The 8,494-nt window shown below is 36.8% G+C and overlaps 1 long non-coding RNA gene across 1 annotated transcript; it reads right to left on the bottom strand.

The window, feature by feature from the left end:
• Positions 1 to 6,660: 6,660 nt before the first annotated feature.
• LOC125256531 lies at positions 6,661 to 8,465 on the bottom strand. Its single transcript, XR_007182137.1, has 2 exons — positions 8,052 to 8,465; positions 6,661 to 6,860 (listed from the first exon to the last, which is right to left on the bottom strand). It is a non-coding gene; the product is annotated as an uncharacterized LOC125256531 (long non-coding RNA).
• Positions 8,466 to 8,494: the final 29 nt, after the last annotated feature.

The raw sequence follows: 8,494 nt of genomic DNA on the forward strand, positions 1-8,494 counted from the left end.
AAGGTACTAAAAACATATTTAAAACAGTTCATGTGAGTTCTGTAGTTCTACCTTAATATTGTAAAGCAACGAGAATACTTTTTGTGCACCAAAAAAACAAAATAAAGACTTTTCAACATTATAGTGATGGGCCGATTTCAAAACACTGCTTTGGAGCTTTACGAAGGTCTTACGGGTGTGGAACGGCATGAGGATGAGTAATAAATGACATTATTTTCATTTTTGGGTGAACTAACCCTTTAAGAGTGATCATTTGAACTAGTGAATGAAAAAAAAAAAATAATCATATATCCTGGGAATGATTAAAAGTTAAAGAAGCTTCCATTACAAAAAATAAGTATACTTCAAGTTCATTTTATTAAGTTATTAAGTTCAAGTAGCCTATATACTTTATGTAATATATTAATATCAATGTACTAGTATACTTGAAAGTACTATTTCAGTACTACTTGGGACTAAATTGGCCCACTTTTATGTAAAATACTTTTAAAGGGTTAGTTCACCCAGAAATAAAAATTCTTTCATTAAAGGTGCAATATGTAAGAATTTTGCAGTAAAATATCCAAAAACCACTAGGCCAGTGTTATATATTTTGTTTACTTGAGTACTAACAATATCCCAAATGTTTCCAACTATTTGTAAATTGTGAGAAAATTGCAATTTTAACCAAGGCTCCGGGACGTGTGAGGAGTCGCCTGTCAATTGCGTCATACCTGCGTTACCCTTGGTTTCCATTTTATTTTGTAGAAACCATGGAAACACCAAAGACGATTTAATATTTAATAGACAAGGTCAACAACTGTTTTGATATATTTAGACAGAAAATTGTTGTTATGTAGCTCAACACGTTTAATCTTATTGTTTAAATCTAATTTTCTTGATTTTTTTGTGAGTACCATGCTTTACCATGCCTCAGAGAAAACACTATTTTGTCAAGTAGCTAACATAGTATAATCAGATGAAGCTTTATTTTTAGTAACAGTAATACAGCATTTTCTCCATCAATCGTTTTAAAATTAATTGCATGCCATTTATCAACACAAGACATCCAATTAATATGATATTCTAAAATCGATCTATCTTACTGCAGTATGCAACAGTGTCTCACAGCAGCCGTCGAGTGAACACAGAGAGTAACGTTATAACATCATTTTCAACACACTCAAATGTATCTAATATGATAAACAGATCTGTGTTACCTCATACTCATGACCAGAAAAGCAGAAGTGGCGCCGGCTACGATGGCATAATATAAGTTCCGCTGCTTGTGAGGTGTGTGTTGCGCAATCGCTCCAGCTCCTCGTTCAGCTTCCACAACACTCTGTCCTGCTCTGCTTCATACTACAGTAACTTTAATAATCGCATCCATGAACATGATTTCTGCCCGAGTCATATCCCAGTTATTTTCCACCGCCTGTGAGGTGGAGACCATGTCTCAAGATTCTGCGCTCAAACTTGGCATCATCAAGCTACGCCTTTGCTTTGAATAGGCCTCTAGCGACCTCTAGTGGACAGAAATATTATATATTGCACCTTTAATTGCTCAGCCTCATGTCGTTCCAAACCCGTAAGACTTTCGTTCTTTTTTAGGACACAAATGAAGATCTTTCTGAGAGCTTTCGGTCTTTCCACAGAAAGGCAACCTATGCAACTGAAACTTTGATGCTTCAAAGTTTCATAAAGAAATTTTAAAACTAATCCATATATCAAGCGTGAACCTCATTGGCTCTTGCAGAAGCTCACGAGAATGAACCTCATTGGTTCTCGCACGCATCAAGTAAACTTGATTGAGCTTCCGTTTACCACAAATGATGTGTGCCGCTCTATTCATATGGATTAGATTTAAGATCACTTTATAACCTTTTTGAAGCGTCAAAGTTTCAGTTGCATAGCTGTCTATGGACAGAAATCTCTCAGATTTAATAAAAATACATTAATTTGTGTTTGAAGATGAAGGAAAGTTTTCAAGTTTGAAATGACATGAGTGTAAGTAATTAATGACAATTTTTATACAAACCCGATTCCAAAAAAGTTGGGACACTGTACAAATTGTGAATAAAAAAGGAATGCAATAATTTACAAATCTCATAAACTTATATTTCATTCACAATAGACATTTTGAAATGTCATGCCAAATATTGGCTTATTTTGGATTTCATGAGAGCTACACATTCCAAAAAAGTTGGGACAGGTAGCAATAAGAGGCCGGAAAAAAGTTAAATGTATATAAGGAACAGCTGGAGGACCAATTTGCAACTTATTAGGTCAATTGGCAACATGATTGGGTATAAAAAGAGCCTCTCAGAGTGGCAGTGTCTCTCAGAAGTCAAGATGGGCAGAGGATCACCAATTCCCCCAATGCTGCGTGTACAATCCACCGTGCCATTCGCTGTTGCCGGCTAAAACTCTATAGGTCAAAAAAGAATCCATATCTAAACATGATCCAGAAGCGCAGGCGTTTTCTCTGAAGGAGACTCATTTAAAATGGACTGTGGCAAAGTGGAAAACTGTTCTGTGGTCAGACGAATCAAAATTTGAAGTTCTTTTTGGAAAACTGGGACGCCATGTCATCCGGACTAAAGAGGACAAGGACAACCCAAGTTGTTATCAGCGCTCAGTTCAGAAGCCTGCATCTCTGATGGTATGGGGTTGCATGAGTGCGTGTGGCATGGGCAGCTTACACATCTGGAAAGGCACCATCAATTCTGAAAGGTATATCCAAGTTCTAGAACAACATTATGCTCCCATCCAGACGTCGTCTCTTTCAGGGAAGACCTTGCATTTTCCAACATGACAATGCCAGACCACATACTGCATCAATTACAACATCATGGCTGCGCAGAAGAAGGATCCGGGTACTGAAATGGCCAGCCTGCAGTCCAGATCTTTCACCCATAGAAAACATTTGGCGCATCATAAAGAGAAAGAAGACCTAAGACAGTTGAGCAACTAGAAGCCTGCATTAGACAAGAATGGGACAACATTCCTATTCCTAAACTTGAGCAACTTGTCTCCTCAGTCCCCAGATGTTTGCAGACTGTTATAAAAAGAAGAGGGGATGCCACACAGTGGTAAACATGGCCTTGTCCCAACTTTTTTGAGATGTGTTGATGCCATGAAATTTAAAATCAACTTATTTTTCCCTTAAAATGATTTTCTCAGTTTAAACATTTGATATGTCATCCATGTTGTATTCTGAATAAAATATTGAAATTTGAAACTTCCACATCATTGCATTCTGTTTTTATTCACAATTTGTTCAGTGTCCTAACTTTTTTGGAATCGGGTTTGTACTTGAAATAACTGTACTTTAAGTAGATTTGAAGTAAATTCCTTTGTAAAGATATCAAATAGTAATACATAGGTCTATTCTAGAGAATGGAATTCCAAGGTATGTCAAAAAATACCAGGGTAATATTAACATGATTTCATACCGTGGTATGATCTACACTGAAGAGCTCACATGACAGATGCTGCGTTAGACTAAACATTGAAATAAGGTGTCATGATAACATGTTGTTTTGAAAATGTATATTTCTTATGTTCTAAATCAGCTTTGAAATGTGGAAACAGACCAAAAGTGGTATACAATTCTTCTAATATTATGCCTAGACAAGTACACAGTATAACTGCAAAGCAAAATGTTGTAGTCTAATGTAATCTGAGCTCTTGTTTGATTCCCTGTGTGCGTAGTCAGCACACACCATGATCATTTAAGCAGCAGTTAAAGTAGGCAAACAAATATAGGCTGTCTGCACAGTGGCTAAACTTATCTGAGACATCATTTCATTTCATCTGAGCACGTATGCAGTGCATTGCAAAATGATTTCAGAGCTTTCTTAATTAATATATTTCCTAAAAAAGTACTTTTCTTTGAATTTTCATTTTGTGATTTCACGTTCCGGTGAATACAACTCAAAATCAGAATTTTAAAAACATTACACATTGTCTTTTTAACTTTACATATATATTACACATTGTCTTTTTAACTTATATATATATATATATATATATATATATATATATATTATTAGGAATGATATCAACAGAAGGCTATACTGTAATAAACCTTACATTTTCTCCAACACATTTTTGGCCTCCATTTCAGATTTAAGATTGTTATTTTTTTTTTTTTTTCTTAAACAGGTAAACGCATACCTAAACTTCTGTTTTAACATATACCCTATCAGTTCTGAAAAAAAAAACCTAAAAAAAAACTGTAATGGTCATATACCTCCAAGATACTTTACCAAGATATGGTGTACTATATATACTAAGGTGCCGTTTACAAAGCAGCATTTTTAACTAAAATTTTTTTATGTGATTTGGTCGTTCATTTACACGACAACAGCGTTTTGAAAACAATACCGTTATCGTCTCCATGTTAACAACAAAAATGCAAATTTGTGATGTCATGCGCATGCGTATTACGTGTTCAGTCTATAGGCGCGTAGTGTTTCTTTACAAATTGATATCGCCAACTACTGGCCTGGCATGAATAATACAGCGTTTTTAGTACATTGTTGTCGTGTAAACCCTTATTCTCATTGGACTAAACACTTTCATGATTTGAATTTAAATTCTGTGACAGCATAAAAACAGCATTATGAGAATAAGAAATAAAATTAAATGTTAACTGAAATAAAATATTTAAAAAAATACTATTTATTTAAAAAACTTCAGCTACATCCGTCTTTTTTATTTAGTTTAACTTGATCTACTAAAAAACCTAAAACTAAAATAGAAATAAAAATGAATAAAACTATATCAACAAACTGACAAAAACACAACAAAAGTATGGGGGAAAAAACATTCAAAATATTAAAAAAAAACTATAATGGTATCTCAATGATACTAAAATAACACTGTTTTGTACAATCTTGTACATTTCTCAAGGCCTGAGAACAGGTGATGGAAACTAAATGCCCCTGTAAATACACAGTATAACTCAAGACACTTTGGCTCTAAGTATGTTTGTCTGATCTGCTTACAGCTGACAGACACAAATGAGTTCTGTACAGCAGTGACTTGCTCAAACCTAATGTGAAAACCTCTAGGGACCACAGAAGTGGTTTGTTATTTATTGAAGCCAAGTCCAATCACTGGTATGGCCATGGACAAACTCAAATAGATTCATTGCATGACACTGCTTGCAAGGCAGATGTATTAATATCCCCAGCTGTAGAGATGCACACTAGCCCAACCCTAGGCTGTTTACACCCAGTATTAAGATGTGTTTTGGTCGATCACAAGTAGATGAGGGAGACACATTCCTGTTTACACCTGGTTCTTTAATCAGTCTCTTTTGTCCACTTTCAACTTCTTCTGTCCTGATTTTTTTGAGGAGAGGGTCTATGGGAAGGTAAATGTATGGAGTTTTTCAGATCTTTCGAGCTAATGGACGAAATAAGGTTGCACAATTTACATATGAACGCGAAAGGAGACGACAAAAAAACACACTGAGAGCAGCAGCTTTTGTTTCTGTTATGACTACTGCAAGACCGGCCGAATGATGTGAATGTGCTAGAAATCATTAATGGTGAGAGAACATTGTGCTTGGTACATTTTTCATCTTCAAACCAAAATGAGATTTTCAGCCTACAAAGTTAAAATCCCATCTGGCTAGCTTGTCTACTTTTGACTACTTTCAGAGGTAGTCGAAAGTGCATTCAACCGAATTTGCTTTCGTAGTGTAAACGCTCATGTGGTCGAATGCGTTTGAACAGCCACTAAGGATCGCCTTCTCTCTGCCTACTGATTTAATTGACCTTGTGGCTGTCAGAGCAGAAATGGAAGCTGCTGCTCTCCGTGTGTTTTTCCGTCATCTCCGAGCATGTTCATATGTAAATTGCGTGAGCTTATTTCATCTATTAGATCAAAAGATCTGACAAAACCCATATATTTACCCTCCCCTAGAAGAAATCAGGACAGAAGTGGTTGAAAATGGACAAAAGAGACGGATTAAAACACCAGGTGTAAGCGGGTATGTGTCTCCCTCGTCTACCTGTGATCTGACCCACCAAAACGCTTCTTAATACCAGGTGTAAAAGAGCCTATGTGCCTCAGCTGGCACGTGACCTGATAATCTCGTCCTCTTTACTACTAGTTATAGCACAAAATAAACATGAATGAACATTAGAAAGTATGTTGAAAACACAGTACAACTTACTGAACATCATGTGCATCAAATGCATCAGTGTTTCCACCGTGGAAAGCTTGTAAACAATATGTCACGTAACATTACATTTATCTCAGGAAAGCCATTCAGTGACCATAGCATAGTTACACATTGATTCTATTTTTAAAGTGAAGTGAAAAGTGACGTGACGTGTGGTGTCCCATACTCAGAATTTGTGTTCTGCACACAGCAGTAAGTATTGAACACACATATTCTTGTCTGTACTAAGACTCAAACCCACAGCCTTCAGGCTACAAGTCCGATTCTCTAACCATTAGGCCACAACTGATATATTTACTCAAATATCATTATATATATTTAGTAGAGGTGTAACGATACACAAAACTGGGGGTTCGGTACATACGTCTGTTTTGAAGTTTGTCTGGCGAACTAACAAGCTGTGGACTGAGACTGAATGCCAGAGGTAAATGCTACGTGACTGTAACAAAGTTCGTAGATGTTAGGAAGGAAGACGACATGGGTCGGCTGTGACTACTGGCTGCTTTATTTAGAAAATCAACAAAAAGGTGTGCAAACAGGCACAAAACAATCGGCAACATAAACACTGGGAATTCACTCCGTCAGCTCCAGTCAGTCTTTGGGAGTGTGGCAGCCAGTAGTCCTTCTCTCTCTCGCTCACTCCTGTTTCTCCTAGCGTTAAGTACTCTCTCCACACCAATTACTGTAACAAGAGACAGGTGTTTGTTATTTGCGCTTAACCCGCTCATCCACCGCGCGTCTCCTGACGCTCTCCCCCGCTGCAGCGTTCGCTGAACCACGCCCCCCTCGCCACAGTGACATATTGTTTACAAGCTGTTTTATGTCTTTATGCCGTTGAAACACAGTGATTACACAAGATATTATATGTTTCGGTGAGTTGTACTGTATCCCTCAACATACCTTCAGATGTTCATTCATATTCTGTAACTAGATGAGATAACTAGAAGAGATGATCACATTCGAGGTGCCATATAGTGATCAGTCACACCACATTAAAAAGAGTTAAAACTCAAAACAGCATTTTTTGTTGGAATTTCGTGATAAAATGGACAGAATAGACGCATTTTAATGGTCATCAGTATTGTAAATCCTGCAAAGTTTTTTTATATTTTCATTTTTAAAAAATGTATGTACATTTATAACACTATACTTAGTATTTTATTACCATTGCATCAAATTACAAAAATTTGATGCAATGTGAGGGTGTTTCTAATACAGCAGCAATGAAAGTGACGGTAAAAATTACATCTTTCTCGCTCTTCTGACTGCCGTTATCAATCACTCTCTATTTTGTCCTCTTTTTGAACATTATGAAAACACTATTGTGAAATTTTTCTTTTGGTATTTGTGCAAATGGAAACACAAAAAATATATTTACTCTCATTCACCACTATAAAAGTTTACCCATCTATGATGACTTCCGCTTCTGAGAAACCCGGATATGTGAAAAGGGTCTATTTGAAAGAGGACACAATTTATTTCTTATCGAAAGTAACAAAATGCAGAGATTATTGAGATTGTTGGTGGTTAATTGTGGTTATAGGCTATAGGACGAATCGTATACACATAAGACATGTACTGAAAATTTGCGGGATGAATGTACTGTTACAGCTCTAATTACCATTTAAAGCAGAACTAAGTCACTTTTTTACCTTCATAAATAGTTTTCTAAGTCCTTACGATGGTTAATTGACTTGTAGTGTTGTGTTTGAGGTGAGCACTAACCCCCTCTGGCACGTCTACGCCAGAAAACAGCACTTGAAACAATCTCGCCTCATGTTCACGTTCACGCGAGAGTGACAAAATGCTTTACGGTAATTCAAAAACAATGTATATATTATGACTTTATAAGACAATTTCGAAAATTACCCACCTCCATCAAGATTTCTTGTACTGTATTTGCAAAACTACTGCGCTGGTGAGCGTTGTAGTCGTTGTAGTCCAGAGCTGCGCTTGGAGTATTTACGACAGTGATTCACTGAAGGAACCTGTAGGGGGAGCTTCGCAAATCTTAGTTCCGCTTGAATCAAATCAATGAAGAATTTAGTTTAGGCTACTGCGGTACCGTGTATCGCGGTTTTTCGGTTCGGTTTGAATATTGTTACACCCCTAATATTTAGCGTCGTCCACTTGTGATTCCATCGAAGAAAAAGCTTCTTCCAGATGTAAACAGGGCCCTAGTAGGCACTGTGGAGGTATGAGCAACGTCCTATACTAGATTGGTCCAAGTCCCACAAGGTCACAGGGCCGGTATTCAGCAAAGCAGGCATATAAATTTAGCTTCATGGAAAGCCATGGATTATGTCTTGGGACTCT

Source organism: Megalobrama amblycephala, linkage group LG1, assembly GCF_018812025.1.
Source record: "Megalobrama amblycephala isolate DHTTF-2021 linkage group LG1, ASM1881202v1, whole genome shotgun sequence".
Lineage (NCBI taxonomy): Eukaryota > Metazoa > Chordata > Actinopteri > Cypriniformes > Xenocyprididae > Megalobrama > Megalobrama amblycephala.